Source organism: Vespula vulgaris, chromosome 14 (genome assembly GCF_905475345.1).
Source record: "Vespula vulgaris chromosome 14, iyVesVulg1.1, whole genome shotgun sequence".
Taxonomy (NCBI): domain Eukaryota; kingdom Metazoa; phylum Arthropoda; class Insecta; order Hymenoptera; family Vespidae; genus Vespula; species Vespula vulgaris.
Genome location: NC_066599.1, coordinates 4290001 through 4307500, shown reverse-complemented (window position 1 = coordinate 4307500; position 17500 = coordinate 4290001). Strand labels below are relative to the sequence as shown.

The 17500-nt window shown below is 36.7% G+C and overlaps 1 protein-coding gene across 3 annotated transcripts in view; it reads left to right on the top strand.

Moving 5' to 3' along the window:
* LOC127068990 (myocyte-specific enhancer factor 2) overlaps positions 1–17500 on the top strand; it is a 65374-nt gene that overhangs the window by 14582 nt on the left and 33292 nt on the right. The window contains exon 1 of one of the 3 annotated variants that reach the window (XM_051005526.1): positions 4540–5939. The exons of the other annotated variants lie outside the window; for them this stretch is intronic. The gene's annotated coding sequence lies outside the window, so the exon portion shown is untranslated. Of the gene's footprint in view, positions 1–4539; positions 5940–17500 lie in introns of those variants that run through there. 3 annotated transcript variants of the gene reach the window in all.

Genomic DNA, 17500 nt, shown 5'->3' with positions numbered 1-17500 from the left:
TTCGAGCCACGAAAATTTTGGATCTACGATCAGTGAAAAACTAACTCACGTTTTCTATTCTTTATTTTTACCATTGAGAATCTATGCTTTAAATCTGTTTACGTAGGAGTAACACACGAAAGATGAGTGATAAATATTTTTTATTAATTTTCAAAATAAAGAATGTATTAAAAATCATTTTTTACAAATTGTAGATAAATTAGATAAATAGATTTGAATTTTATAAAGAAAAAGGATACTCCATTTTTTTCGTTAACAGCGAACGTGATTATAAAAACTTTGTTCGAACGTGAAGAAGTCATGAATCTTAATTATTGTTATCGTATAATAATTTCGATATTGTTTAGAGAACGTTCTAGCAAGTATTCGAATAGACAGCTGAAGGTATTTCGAAAGGATATTAATCCTCGAAACGATTTAGAGAACTTATAGTTCCCAAAGGAGTTGTCCTGATTAAATCGCGATGCGATTGGAGAAATGAAACACGTCTTGGATATATCGCGAGCATGTTCTCGAATATGGTCATGATCGATCGTTAAGACCGTTATATCGATCGAATCGAACACGGTGAATTACTTTGATAATCGGAATACCAAGTTAATTCCCGGTGCACATTAACTCTCACGGAGATCATTGAGATATAATAGAAGGATCTCTTGGAAGATTATCATAATCGCCATTTAAAATGACGGTCTCTATGTTTAATATCGTTCCAACGTAAATAATTCATGATAATACGTGAAAGAGATTCGAATGAATTCAAGACACGTGTCTGGCCTCCCCCGATATTAGAAACTAATGTATATCGAACTAATCATATTCGAATTGAAATTATTCGAGTGGATTAAGTAACGTATACGTACTTATCATATACGTCTATATATCGAGACACGTGTATATGGAGGGGTAACGATAATTGATAGTAAAGACCATCGAGAGGTTAGTATGCTGTATCAGAGAGAATTCGTTTAGGAAGGGAGAGAGCGAGAGAGAGAGAGAGAGAGAGAGAGAGAGGATATAAGGAGTGAGGAGAGAGCAGGTGTATGCTTCGAAAAGCTTCTCCATAGTTTCAAGGGGGAGGAACGTTTGGACGTCGAAGACACACGTACACACGTACAGAAAGAGAGAGAAAGAGAGACAGACCTACAAACAGTTAAGAGGGAGAAGGAGATAGTTCAGAGAGAAAGAGGGGCGGGGAGGGGTTGAGAGAGAGAGAGAGAGAGAGAGTGGGCACACGTCACTTACTCGAAGCACGTGCTCTGCTTTCTGGCGGCTGCTCCTGCTCAGCCTCAGACTCCGGAGCCCTGGTGCCTGCGTTTAAATTTAGCTACCGAGCTTTAACTTCGCCGTGTCATAGGACAAAGAATATGGCGCGCTGCACTCGCACCAATATGATTCCTCCTTCTACTTCATTCGTCGAAAGCCTACGCGCGTCCATGTTCTTTTTCTTTTTTCTGAGTTTTTTCTTTCTTTTCTTTCTTAGTTTCTCCTTTCTTTTTTTTCTTTTTCTTTTTCTTCGACTAGACTTTTGCCAACTTCATCTATTCGATATTACCTTCTCGTTGAGTTAACGAACGAGTTAACTCTATTTCACGTTCGATTTCCAGCAAATAGGGAGAGGGGAGAGAGAGACAGAGAGAGAAAAGAAATATAAAAAGTATGAGAAAGTATGAGTTTTTTTTCGATGAATATTTTATTAACTCAATGCAGCGTGCAATCGCTCGTTCGCTTCTTTTTTTTTCTTTCCTTTTTTTTCTCTCTTTGCTGCTCTCTTTCTTTTTCCTTTTTTTGAATAGAATTTCTTCCTTTTGTCGGGAACGAGCGTTCTCAATATTTTTTGCGGACAGGAAGTCGATGCGCGAGCGGCGTTGTGCTCGCGAGAAGCAATGACGTAGGTAATGTGTTCATCGATCAAATACACGTGTGCTCTCTCTCTCTCTCTCTCTCTCTCTCTCTCTCTCTCTCGTTCACTTTTGTATGCACATACGTACAATGTGTAAGCAGGCGGACTCTCTCTCTCTCTCTCTCTTTCTCTCTCTCTCGCGTATGTGCCTTGGCCAAGTGAAACGTACTTTCTGGCTAGACGTTCTTGCTGATGTTCTAGCGATATCCACCTTCTGCCTCCATTCAAGCAAGACGCCACGAAGTTTATAGGAGAAACGTGTAAACTCCCTAAGTAAATTGCACCCGGCATCTCGCAGTTATTTGCTCTTGAGTGCTACCTACCTAACTACCTCTAGCTACCTAACTTTTCGTACTTTGGTATTTCCGTGGTGGGTATATATGAAAAATTTCTATCGCAGCGTTAACGATCTCGATTTTTCCAACCTCAAATTGTGTACTATCGCGTGCTAACGGTTAAAGAGAGAATAATTGAAAATAATTGATAAATATCAAGGTGGAGGAGTTTGCGTGTAAAGACGATATCGATGAATAACACCTTGCAACTTTCATAACTTGGAGTTTTTGAAGTATTCGATGATACGATGTTGATCCGAACGATTAGCTTTGGAAGCTGGTCAAATGCCAAATAACGATTCGCAAACTTTGGAGTGTCAGCCGATAGATATAAATTAATGCTTAGAGCACTACTTTTGACATTCAAGATGATTCAGCTGGCCCACGTTAGTCATAAGTCCTCGAAACGTTGAAGTAACTTATTCGCTTTGGTTACTGCCGATATGAAATGAATCGAGAATGTGCATGATCGCTTTAGATCCGTCTAATCGTTCGATAGGAAACCATTTCGCATAGGAACGTTAGGATCGTTTCAAACGAATCAAATAACGTTATACGATATTGAAAAATTCATTCCTTACGAATTACGAACTTTTCGAACGAATGATTATTTCCTTCTCTTTCTTATTTCCCTCTCTCCAACAGAGCAAATCTAAAATACCATCGAATGTTCTTTGAAAATAAAGGAAGAAAAAAGGAATGGGAGAAATTGTGGAAGATCGGAACTTGCGTGTCTTTCGAGGCACGAGTCAAAGGAAGAAATTTATCTCAATGTGTTAGTAACGATTAGTATAGTGAAATAATACGTAGTAGTGGTGATGGTAGTGGTGATGATGGCGATGGTGGCGATGGTGGTGGTAGTGATATAATTTAAACGGAGGAAGAAGCATCGTAGGCACTCTCGCACGTGTGCACGCGCGCTGCTCTGTTGGGGATGCTGAGGTCGGCCCTCCTGGACCGTGTGCCCTACGGTGGACGGAGACGTTCAGAGAGAAAGTTTATATGCGTGGCGAGACGGAGAAAGAAAGGGTGACTAGAGAGAGAGAAAGAGAGAGGGATGACACGACGTGCATTGCAGCCGGCTGTGCCGTCAGCTGCCGACAGATTTATCGAGTGGCACGTGCCGATTCGGAGCAATGTCGTTTTATACTTTCCTGTTTTCTGCCGGTTCTCAAACAGACGACTAACTTGTGATCACAAAAAATTAGTCTCTTTCTCTTTCTGTTTCTCTCTCTTTTTCTCTTTCTTTCTTTCTCTCTGTTTCTCTCTCTCTCTCTCTCTCTCTCTCTCTCTCTCTCTCTCTCTGTCACTTTTTTGTGAAATTTTCAACTATTCCAATTGTCAAAACTTCTCGGTGTTTTATAGATAGGACGATAAAATATTCGTGAAAATTCTTTTAGAAGTGGTCTATGCTGGTTGACACACACACACACACACACACACACATATATATTATTCTCCGAGAAGAAATGATGATCCGTCTAAACATACGCGAGACAACGTTTATAGTTTCTCTAAATATCTAACATATTTTTCATCGTTAATTTTCTCAACCAGTAGCAAGCTTTATCATTGGATATGTTGGTAATTGGCTGATATCGATTTTCTTTATCCCTCGGTCATAGGATATTTCGTTCAAATTTGAATAAATCGGGCATGGAAAAGGAGTATGAGGGATGAAAAAGAGGGAGAGAAAGAGAGAGAGAGAGGGACAACGGTTCCATCCGTTTTTATTCCAACGAAATATCCAGGAATCGAGTGACGTTCGAAGCCAGGGAACATAACGATTTCACCGTGGCTGAGCGTATCAAAAGTGACTTAAATTAATAACGTTCTCGCTATTTTGGCGATGCTTCCAGGCTCCGCTAACCCGATTAGTCTCAGATACGGCTGCGAGGCGAGAGATAACGTGACATAAAGAATTCAATGATATCTTGCAGAGCGAGTGGTCGGTATGCCGGTGCCACTACGGTAATCACGGAAACTTCGATGTTACGACAGATTTTATAATTGGATGGATCTCTTGATGTAACAAAGAGAGAGAGAAAGAGAGAGAGAGAGAGAGAGAGAGAGAGAGAGGAGTTATATCATTACATTCTGAGAATCGAATTATGTTATGTCACTTACGGATTGAATCTTCTCTCTCTCTCTCTCTCTCTCTCTCTCTCTCTCTCTCTCTCTCTCTCTCTCTCTCTATCTATCTATCTATCTATCTATCTATCTATCTATCTATCTATCTATCTATCTATCTATTTATCTATCTATCTATCTATCTATCTATTTATCTATCTTTCTATCTCTCTATCTCTCTATCTATCTATCTATCTATCTATCTATCTATCTATCCATCTTTTAATCTAATTTATACCGACACTTGCTAAATAAAATAGATATCTATCGTAGCCTCCTAACTCGGATATTTCTCTAGACTGTCAGGTCCGATATCTTTCTGCCGGCATTAGACGTTGATTAGAGAATTTAGGTGATCGTAAAGTCAGTTCAGGTGGATATCTAGGCTTGTTTTTGTTTCATTTTCTTATTTTTATGTTTTCTTTTCCTCTTTTTCTTTCTCTCTTTTTTTCTTTTTCTCCTGCTTTTTTTTTTTTTGAAAGAAAGGGAGAAAATTGAAAAATGCGATATCGATTTCACCACGATACTTCATCGCGATTCGTTCGTTTCACGCAAGACACACCCTCGAACGTTACTACGGTTGGCTTTCTTCGTAACGAACGTTTAACTGCCACACCTCATTTTCGTGAATCTCACGAAGATGTCGTTCGGAGATTTCCATGGATTATTCGAAAAGATCACTTTTTTATCGTCACGTTAAACATTCATATATATGTGTATGTATGTGTATATATATATATATTTATATTTATATTTATCTTATATACGATAGACATCTCGTAATCGTAATTCTAACTTTACCAACACTACGCACTGTGGAACGTTTCCTAAAACGTTTAATATATTATCACGAATTTCAAAGACACATCGAGGCGGTTGAGGAATAATTCATAGTTATCATTATCGTCTAGATGTTATCGAATATCAACGTTCATCATCGTCACAGAATATAGAGAAAGAAATAGAGAGAGAGAGAGAGAGAGAGAGAGAGAGAGAGAGAGAGAGAGAGAGAGAGAGAGAGAGAGAGAGAGAATAATAGAGATAGAAAGAAGAGCATAAGGTTAAGCATGGCTACGTTCGTCATCGTCGAGGTATCGTCGCCGCCATCCTTCTTCTTCTTCTTCTACTTCTACTTCTACTTCTACTTCTTCTTCTTCTTCTTGATCTTTTCGCTCGTCTCCAACGGCGTCACTGCCTAAACGTCGGTTAGGTTAGAGTCTTTCGTTGGTATCGCGTCTTCGAGGTCCGCGCCGGTTGGATATCGGTGCCAAGGAGGCGGTGTGGACCACGGTTAGAAGGAGAGTTAGTTAGAGAGGGAGAAAGAGAGAGAGAGAAAGAGAAGGGGTTAGAGGGGTGGCGTTGGACTCTTGCGTTCATCGTGGTGGAGGAAAAGAGAGAGAGAGAGAAAGAGAGAGAGAGAAGAGAAGAGAGTTTGCTTGGTAAGAAGAGAAAGAGAGAGATAGAGCGAGAGCGAAGAGAGGAAAGGGGCTTGCTCCTATATCGTTGGTATTTTGGTTTTGGCTCGGATCAGCCCGCGCAGTTCTGGGAGTGGAGTTCTAAAAACAGCAGAGGTAAGTCCTGCCGTGCTTGCAGCTGCCCGCTTCTCGGCGCTCCGAGCTTCTTCTTATACACCGCCTTGCTTTTGCTCTCTTCCATCCTCCTCGTGTCCTGGACCGTTCGAGGAGACACCAAAGATTCCTTCATCATCATCATCATCTTCTTCTTCTTCTTCTTCTTCTTCTTCTTCTTCTTCTTCTTCTTCGTCTTCGTCTTCGTCTTTTTCATTTACTTCTTCTTTCTCATCTTCGTTTTCCTTTTCGTTTTCTTCTTACTTTCTTTCTTTTCCTAATCTTCTTTCACCTTTAATCGTAGCCCTTAGATCTCTCGTCAAAATATATTGACGAGACAAGAATAATCTTTCGCCGAAGACTGCGAAGATTTCATTTGGTTTTTCGAGCCTTTCGAACGGGTTGGTAATGATACACTTTCTTCTTTATTCACACGTTACTCGTTGCACTCTTTGTTTCTTTTCTTTTCGTCCTGGCTTCTTTCTTTCTTTCATCCATCTTGTCCGATCCTTCCTCCCGTTTCTTTCTTACTTTTCCCCTTTTTTTTTGATTCCATTTGATATAATAATTCCGCGAGAGAGACAATGAGAGATAATTAACACGCACCGCATCACCGTCCAAGTGGCTTCTTCTTCTCTTCTCCGGTTGCTCTTACCACCGATGCCACTGGGCTTCTTCTCTTCGGCACAAGCGAGCGAGTTCCACTCCGCACAGTTCGGCCCGGTCTCTTCTCCCGGATTTATTTCTTCCCGCCGAAATTATTTTTGGTATCTTTTCCCTCGGTTTGTTAATACTCTCGCCCTCTTCTTCTTCTACTTCTTCTTCTTCTACTTCTTCTTCTTCTTCTTCTCTTCTTCTGCTTCTTCTCCTGGCGATACGAAGCCTTCTGCCGTACCTTCACTCGTTCTCTTTTGGATCTACCGGCTCCTCTCTCTCTCTCTCTCTCTCTCTCTCTCTCTCTCTCTCTCTCTTTCTCTCTCTAGCTCTCTCTTTCTCTCTCTCTCTCTCTCTCTCTCTCCCTCTGCACTCACTCGTCTGCTAAAATCGTATCTCGAAACCACCGACGACGACGAGACACACCGACGAGCTACCGTTTTACAATCGAGTACACGCTTTTAGTCGCTTTGCCGCGCCCACTCCATACGCGTCTCGTTAGATAGATCTCTCGTTCGATAGGACTCGATTGTAACAAATCGAAGGATCCTAAATCTTCGCCTGAGATTTATCTCTTCACCGTACCATCATAATTCTTTTCGCGAATCCCTTAGACGATCGACGCTTACGAAAGAAAGAGAGAGAGAGAGAGAGAGAGAGAGAGAGAGAGAGAGAGAGAGAGAGAGAGAGAGAGAGAGAGAGAGAGAATGAGAATAAGAATGAGAAAGAAAGAGAAAGAGAGAGAATCGTCTCTCGTTATGACGTCCAACGTTGGAACGCTTTGCGCCACCCCTCTTCCTCCTCCTTCTTCTCTTCTTCGTTTCACGAGACCGATGATAGAGAAGTAAGTTTTCTTAACTAAGATGTTTCTTAATCGTCAAGGTTTTTACAAATTAGGATTATTTTTTTTTTATGTCTTTTTTTTGTTCTTATTCTCTCTCTCTCTGTCTCTCTCTCTCTCTCTCTCTCTCTCTCTTTTCTCTTCCTTTTTTCTTTCTTTTTCTTTTTCTTTTTTTTCTGATCTTTGTCAATACACCATCGCGTATTATTCATGATCACTGTAGTGTGAATATCATTATTTTCTTTTTTTAACTTTGTCAACGCGTCACCTTACCTACGATCGTATCTCCGCAAATAACGTCATCGAAGTAAGATAAAATTTCAGTATGTCTATGACGTTTTTTTTATCCGAGGAAAAGACACCAAATTTACGAGATCGAATTTTTCCATTGCAAATGCCGTGCATGATATTGACGATGACGGCAGCCAGATGTTTCTTACTTCGGGGAAGCTCAAGCTCCAGGCACAAAGCCATGTCGTTCGTATCTTTCGTCGCGCACTAATGTAGGCTGACACGGGTAACTCGCTCTAAATCATACAAGAGAGAGAGATAGATAGATGGATAGATAGATAGATAGATAGATAGATAGATAGATAGATAGATAGATAGATAGATAGATAGATAGATAGATAGAGCAAGAATTATTGGCAAGTCGAACAATATGTATAACACATGATTTCGATTTAAAATCTTCCTTTTTATCTTAATCATCCATTTTTTTTATACTCGATCAAATTTTCTCAAAGATCAAAATATTTCTTTTTCTCATCTATATCATACGAAAGAGAACGAGAGAGAGAGAGAGAGAGATAAAGTGAGAATTATTGGCACGTTGAACAATGGATCTAATATATCGTTTATTTCAAAATTTTTTTTTAAATAATTTCTAAACTTTTTTGACTATTCCGTTAAACTTTTTTCAAAATCAAGATATTTTCTCGATCGTTCAGATCATATAAGAGAGCGAGAGAGAGAGAGAGAGAGAGAGATAAAGTAAATGATTATTAGTAAATATCGATGTATACGTATAATATTCGATTTTAATTAAAATGTTTTTTTTTTAATTCTGTTTCTCTTGTCTTCTTCTCTTTTCTTTTTTTTTCTTTCTGTTCCTTTTTTTTGATTCTTTCAAAGAGATTAAGACATTGTATTTACCATCAATCCGAATATCTCTCTAATCGTATAAATCCACGCGTATATCGGCATGTTCGTTCCAATTTGTCTTATTACATAAGACGATATTGCGATTCGATGACAAATGCACCTGCGAGATGTAATATATAATTGTTTACGTAATGTATTTAATGAAACGAACTTTACCCATAGCGCGTGATTCGCACGAATATTATGAGTGAATATAATCGAAGAAACGATCTATCTTGGCTTCAGTTGCGATGGGAAAATCGATCGCGAACTGTAATTAATGATAGAAATAATAGAAAATCAATTTGCGCGCGCATTTTCCTCAATTTTCTTTGCAATGTTTGTTACTCGTTCTTTTTTCTTTTTCCATTTTTTTCGCTCTTTTTTTTTTTTTTTTTACCCGCTTTACTCTTTTCTTTTTACGCGTTAAATTTTAATAAATGAATCATTTGATCGTCGGTAAGTGCATTTTCGTGTATAAAATTTAAGCTCTTTTTTTTTTCTATCTGTGAATGAATGTCACAAAAATTTGATGCTTTAATCGCGCGATGAAAAATCGATCAGTGAGACTTTTTTTGTTTCTTCCTTTTTTCTCTTTTCTTTTTTTTTTTAATTTATTCCATTAATCACGTTACTCGATCGACTTTTGTAAATTTTCCAACGTCGATTGGTAACACTGTGATCGTACAAGGTTGGCGTCATCCATGAAGTTTCTCTCTCGCTCTCCCTCTTTCTCTCTCTCTCTCTCTCTCTCTCTCTCTCTCTCTCTCTCTCTCGCATACTTTTTCACTTTTGGTTTTGTGCCAAGTGCGCAGAATACGCTATCGTTTCAATGGTCCATCTTTCTTTCGTGTACGAAACTACGATCAACAAGGAGTAGCTTGGGATTTTCAAGAAAAATAAGTCTTACTTTGTTTCGAGTTTGATTATTTATTCAGACATTAACGTTTCATAATAATGGATCTTTGGTACTTTGATATAAAATCAACGCGTTCCTCGTTTTATATTTTTTTATATATGTATATATGATGCATTCGATATACTTATATATATATATAATTCATATTCTACAAACATTTATTAATGAAATCATACATATTATATAATCATATAAAATAATTACATTGCTAAGATTATAAATAGTTACAATACTAAGATTATATTAAGGTCATATAAAATGATTATAGTACTAAGATTATAAATCTAAGTGAAATTTATTTTCAGCCAAATTATTTAAATTATCAAAATGTCTTTTAAACGTCTCATTCTCTCTAGAAAGAAAAAAAGAAAACATTTCTTTTCACAATAATCTTGAATCATTAGATCCTTTTTCTGATAGCTATCAACAATTACTAAATGAGAAAACATAGCAGCTCCAGCATAATTATAACAAATGAAATAAACGTATAAAAGGTCACGTCAAGTATATTTCAACATAGGAAAAAAAAGAAAATAAACAAAAAAAATAACTAAATAAATAAACGAGAGAAAAAAGAAACTTGCAAAAGAATATCTAATTAATGAAACATTCGCGATCGCGTATATAATAATCTAAGGTCTAATTAGTGATACAGTCTTTCTAAATTTTCATATAATTTATTTCACAAATAAATGATAACACAGAACAGAAGAAACAGAATAATCGTTCAATCGACACGATGATTTCTTATCGTGAAAAATATGATCCAGGTCCGTGATAAATATAATCCTCGTCGATGTCATGAAAAAGCTTCGTATTTTCTACGTTTGTCCTCGTTTTGCGTTGCTGCTACTGTTGCTACTGCTGCTGCTGCTGCTGTTGTTGTTGTTGTTGTCGTCGTCGTCGTCGTCGTCGTCGTCGTCGTCGTCGTCGTCGTTGTTGTTGTTGTTGTTGTTGTTGTTATTAAAGAGTGTCGCGAGAACGCGCGAGTAACTTTTCCCGCGTCGGAAGGAGACGACGTTCCCTTGGGTCGAAACGACAGGGTGGGCGGATATCCGGTATAGCAACAGACGCCCCATACTCGAGTGGCACATAGAGGGAGAGTGCCATAGAGATAGATCGTTAGCGATGGTGTTGGTGAAACGGTTTAGCGATGAACGAGGTTTGGCCGCCACCTGGTATTTTCCTTTGCCTTGGTAGAGACTTTTAACGGGAAGTCCGACTCTTCTCTTCTCTGTCTATCTATCTATCTTTTTCTCTTTTTCTCCTTCTTTCGATCTTCTCGAGGACCTTTACCAGACACTCGTCAGACCGATATGAGATGAGGAGAAACGTTAGGGTGAACTTTCATAGCATTTCAATCTCCATATTTTTTTCTTTTTCTTCTTCTTCTTTTTCTTTTTCTTCTTCCAACATGTGTAGACTTCCCGTTTGATTGGTTTGATGTATATCGTAGGATTTACCGTGAAATAATGTTCCCGGATGACAGGGTTTACTTTAACATCAGTTCTTTTTTTTTATCCAAATCGGGAAGCTGAGTATACAAGATTGTTATAAAAGATTGATAAAACGTAAAGAGGTTTGATCGTTAAATTGGATCGATTAATAAACTTTGATTATGAATGTTGTATAGCAGGAAGCTACACTCTCTCTCTCTCTCTCTCTCTCTCTCTCCCTCTCCTTCTTTCCCTTTTTTCTCTGTCTTCTTTCTATCATCTTGAGGACCTTTAACAGACACTCGTTGCGCCGATATTAAGTGAGCAACGTTACGGTGAATCTTTAATATTCTATTCTCTTTTTTTTTGTCATGCGTAGATTAAGCTTTTTTGATCGACTCGATGTATGAATTTAAAAATGAATGTTTCTTTAAAGAGGCTTTCGATACTTTTTACATTTCTTTTTATCCAAATCGAGAACACAGCGTATAGATATACATAAAGATCGCAATATTAGATTCGATTGTACCAACTTATCATTTTTATCACGAATATAAATTGACGAACATAATTAATCGTTAACGATGCTACGGTTAAAAGGTTTAAAAAAAAATTTTAAGATGGAAGATCGATCGTGTTTCTATCTTTGTCTCTCGTTCAACGAAAGTTCATCTTTTACCTTCTAAATAAAAAATAAACGAAACTTTCTTAGTCTCTTCTTCTTCAAAGAAGAACGAACGCTATGATTGATAAGTTTTGTTGACAAAACGAAAACGTAGAACGAATCGAGACCTTTTAAATGTCATTATTGTATTCTTAAATCTTGTAGCGTTCGGTAAATTCTCTTACTAAAATATTTTCTATTTATCCTTGGAAATAGAACTTTCTCCAAGGTGATTCGCGAATATTTACCGTCTCAATTGTTTAAGAATACAAACCGTCTTACGATTTCGAATACATTACAAGCCATTCTAATTTATCTATTTTCTATTCATTATTTTCTTCTTCTTCCTATTCTTATTCTTACGAATCTTTAACATTACCGAAAATTAATCTAAAAATTATCAGGATGAATTATTATCCGATATTTATCGAATGGATACAGCCAAAATGTCGCTAACGTTTAATGATCCTTTATACATGAAATAATCATGTAGTATGCAAATTTTTCTTTTCTTTCTTTCTCTTTTTTTTTTTTTTTTATCAACCAATATTAGGTATGTAGCGTACCTATATATAAACGTAAATTTCTTCTCTAAAAGTCGACTCTCATACGGGAATTAAATCGTATCGATTAAACGTCTCCACGTAGAAAAATATTTCGGACAACGCTCTTTCTCTTTCTCGCATAGTTGATTTAGAGAGAGACAGAGAGATAAAGAGAGAGAGGAGAGAGAGAGAGAGAGAGAGAGAGAGAGAACCGAAAGAACTGAGAGAGTGTCGGTTAATCGCAAAACCAATTATTTCACACCGGAGAGTCACACAAGACGTCGGTCCGACGTCTATTTCCGTTTCACGATCTGTCTTGCTCCCGTCATTTTCGATGCCATCCTATTTTCGATCTCACCCCGTCGCTTGATCGACCAGGTCATACGGTTAAACGCGATTTATTCGATAATGAAGATGGACTTGCCTGGATTTTCCTGAAGGATTTAATATCGTTCCTCGTTTTCACCGATTTGTCGGTGAACCGCGTTAGCTCGTGCTCCAGAGAGTGAGCGAGAAAAAGATAGAAAGAGATATATGGAGAGAAAGAGAGAGACAGAGACAGAGACAGAGAGAGAGAGAGAGAGAGAGAGAGAGAGAGAGGCCACGGTATTAGCCCGATACTGTTATCGATCGGCAAGGTTGCTCGGTCTTTGTAACGTCCATCGTTTTTCCTTCACACCATCGAGCAAAAGGAGATCGCGATGCCCGACATCCCCCTTTACACTTCCAACTTATATATACGTGTATATCTGTATGCGTATATATGTGTGTATTGTGTATGTATCTTTGTATATGAGTGCGCGCGCGCAAATGCTGCTGCTGCGTTCTCGCTCATAAAGAATTTCCTTCTCTTTGCTCGGAAACGAAGAAGAAAATGTGCGTGGATGGTCGTAAGGGAAAAAAAAAAGAGAGAAGATCGAGAACGATCGAACGATATCGATCTCTCTTCTTTCTCTATAGATCCTATTATTTTATGATCGTGTACATTCATATTTTTATCTTCTTTTCTTTTTTTCATTGTTTCTCTTTGTAGCTTATTTCTTCTTATTTCCTTTTAGTTTCTTTTCTATTTTTCTCTTGTTTTCTTTTCTTTTTCGGATGAGATATTTTCTTTCTATTCCTCATTTACTACCTTCACCTCCAAGCCCCTTCTCCGGCTAATTTTATTATCGAAAAGAGAGATCGTTTTTCTATTTTAAAAATGACCTATCGTACGTACGAGTAAAGTGCCCGACGGATTTATTAAGAAGTTACGGAAATAAAAGGGGGATACACGACAGAGGGAAAAGATAATAATTCGTATGAAAAAAAAAAAAGAAAGAAAAGAAAAAAAGGAAGATGTTTCTATCAATCAATGTCTAAATCATGAGAAGAAATCAAAGATGATATTGCGAAGAGTTTATTTTCATGTAACGTACATAACATCTATGTATAAGTGTGTACATACACACACATACACACATACACATACATAGATATAGATATACATAGATATTACATGTATGTATATCTTCTTATTTCTGTTTTATCTATTATCAAGATTTCACCCTCGATTTATCATAGCCACCACCCTGAATGAATGAACATTTCTCGTGTTTAATTTTCCACTTCCATTGTTTGTCCTTTTTTCTTTTCTTTTTCCTTCCTTTCTTTCTTTTCTTTTCTTTCCTCTTTTGTATTTTATATTGTATACAATAATTCCAGTATTTTATTGATAAGGATACTCTCAAGCCTTCTCTCTTTCTCTCTCACTTTTCTTTTTTTTCTTTCATACGACAATCAAAGACAACAACGACATATTCCGATATAATATAATATATATATATATATAATATATATGTATACATATATATATAGGATGGAAATATTAATTACTTATATATGTACGTCGCCCTTTTCTCAAGTCTTCACCGTGCTCGCTCGCACGAACAACGAAGATCGATAGAGTAGGATATATTGAACACACACATATGTATACAAATACACACACATTCTTTCTCTCTCTCTCTCTCTCACTCTCTTACTCTCTTCGGGTTAGGTTACTCGACCTAGAGGGGGACAGCTACATTGCAGCTCATGCATAATACATATGATCCGACCTGGAGTAGATTTATCTTTACCCGTAGCCGCGATAATTCGTTAAATATCGACAGGCACTTCTCGAGCTCGTTTCTGCTGTCTTTTTCGTTGGACCAATTTGACCCGACGTTTACCTCTTTTCTTTCTCTTTCTATTTTTCTTCTCTCTCTCTCTCTCTCTCTCTCTTTCTCTTTCTCCTTCTTTCTCCCCTCTCTTTCCTTCTCTCTCTTTCTCTTTCCTATCTTACGTGCTCCTCCAACCCTACTTTTCCAACACAACCCCTCCGAATCACGGGAGGAACGCAACAGTTGTGCATAACCCGTGCTACCTCGGCTTGAACTTTGACACAGTTTCGGCCGCTCGTTTCTCCTCGTCTTATTTGCTACGATTAAAATCAGAATTAATATCGATCGATCTTAACGTTCTCCAAATTTCTTTCTCTCTTTCTCTTTATTTCTTTTTTTTTCTATTTTCGTTTCTTTTTTTTTTCATTTCTTTCTTTTTTTTATAATCTTCTCTCTCTCTCTTTCTATGTATATATATATATAATCGAATTAAATATATATATAGAATCGTATTATATAATATATATATGTATATTTAATTTTTCATCTGCTCATTTTTTCTTTTCTATCTTAATTCTTCAATTCGAGTTTTACATTTGCATATTGTATTTCATTGAAAATCTGTTTAGGAGAATCTGATATCGAATTTTTAAGATCCTGATTAAATCATATTAGATATTATAGATTTTCATATTTTTCTTTGTTCAATTCCTCAGCTCGTTACGTAATCATCAATTTTCTAAACCTAATACGACTGTCATTTCCAGGATGATCATTATTAACCTGTTACATTGTCCATCAGTTAATAGGCTATTATGAAATTAGTGACGTCAATTATTAAGTCCCTTTTCTTCCCTTCGAATAATGCTAATATTCTCAAACCCTCGTTCTCTCTTTCCTCTCTCTCTCTCTCTCTTTCTCTCTCTCGCTTTTTCAATTCATTCGGTTTTTCTTTGTCACAGAATAGAGAATAATAAAAAAGCAACATTTCACCGGATCTATATCTTTTCATTCGATAGAAATTTTCTGGAATATCGTATCCATATCACACACACACACACACACACACACACTATATATGTTAACATCTTGAGTGACATTTAACTGCAATAATCGATATATATTGTTCGGTCATGCTACCGGTCGATGTCAATTTCGTGTCAAGACGAGTCGGCCAAGACGAGTTCTCCAATCGATTTTCAACGCCGCGTCTTCATCAAATTATTCTCTATATCTCGAACACGTCTTCGTATTATTTCCTATTTCTCCGTTAACTAAACGTTCTGTTAACTTGCGTCTTTCTCTCGGAGAATCCGCACGAGAGAAAGAGAGAGAGAGAGAGAGAGAGAGACTGGTTTCTCAAAGTCGTTCAACGAGCCAGAGAGCAGTAGTAGTAGCCAAGACTAGTTTCGTCGCTTTTATCGAAAGCCGCCGAGCATTTAGTTTTCTTTTTCTTTTTTTCTCTTCGTTAAGTTTGCAATCGACGTTGCACATATAAGAATATATACAAGATATGTACCTATGATATCTCGTTATCTAGGCGCGATTTAACCGGTCGTTTAGTTCTTACGGTTGCTTCCATTTTAATTCCTGTATTATCGCGCCCGTGAAAATCGATTTTTCGAACTCGAATAAAATGTAATAGTAAAAAATGATATTCTGTAATTCTTTTTCTTGTTGAGTCGTTTACTTATTACACGATTATATTGTACTTTATGTATATATACATGATATGATATTATTTATTTTATGATCATATTTTATATATATATATATGTATATATATATGTTGTATGTTTGTATATATGTATGTACGTATGTATATATAAATTTGGTATTTATTGTATTATCATGCTTTACACACACACACACACACAAATGCACATTTACGTACATAGGTTGTATCTATAACATTAGAATTGTTATTTTTGTCTCCCTACAAGTGTAACTTTGTAATGCGCCTACGCTATATAAAATAATACTCCCTGAGACTCTTGAACCGGTTGACTTTATTTCTGGCAAGCAAAATATTAATAAGGTGTAAAGATGTCCGATTGCGTAAATCGAAAGTTTTCAACGTCGCGCCAGCTTTCTGACGGTAGAGCAAACTTCGATTCATCCTTTTTGCAAAAGTAATCGCGAAGTTACTTCTCGTTGATATTGAACCATTACTTTAGTTCAACTTATTTTACTTTACATAGTTTTATCTCCTCACCTTTCAGTATTTTCAGTATATTTCACGATTCCTGTAAACCGATTATTAAGACCTTTATTATCTGCATGATGCGTTTGTTCCTATTTAGTTGAAATAATGTACGTGTGATATGTGTTCGCAATTATTGTGAAATAATATTTAATGCTTATTCATTGATATTAATTAATTCGAATTATCATTCATTTATTCTGAATTTTAAATAAAATCTAAATTTAAAATTAGATAATCGCAATTAATATTACGTTTTATTTTTAGAAGTGAAATGTTTACAAATTTTATATTATCGTCTTATAATGAAATTTAAGATTGAAATAAGAAAATATCAATCAATAAATTTCATTTATTAGTACGCATATAATCGTTTATAACCGATATAATACCAGCAAATAAAATGAAGGTAATATCAATTGTTCTTTTGGATTACTAATCATCGACTCGGATTATACTGCACGCTAATCTTAAAATTATAAACTATATATCACTCGAAATAATCAAATTAAGACGGGACGATCAGAAAGGTTTTAAAAAAGAACAAATGTTGATTTTATTGATGAACTTTTCAATATTGAGCATTTATGTCATAAGATATGATAATTAAGAATCGAAACTTCGATTCACGATTACGATTCTTATACTGTTAACGGAGAATGCAACCTGAATTTTGCGAATCGAAACGTGTACGCGAACGGTAATCGACTACTCGCGGTTCGCTTTCACTCGCTGGAATTACACGCGCGTAGTACGAAGTAAGATAAACGATTATGAATGGGAATACTTTCATTGACGAGCGTGTGTCGGGTAGGCGGACGCACGCTTTTCGCGCGCTTACACGTTCGAATAATATTCCTAACGCGTTCTTCTATCCTTTTTCTCTTTCTCTGTCTTTCCTTTATTTCTCTTTTTATTCTTTTTCTCTTCTTCTCTTTACTAGTATTTTATTTTTTCCTTTATCGTTACTTCCTCCACGTAGGAATAGTAATCGTTCGATTGAATCTATTTCTTG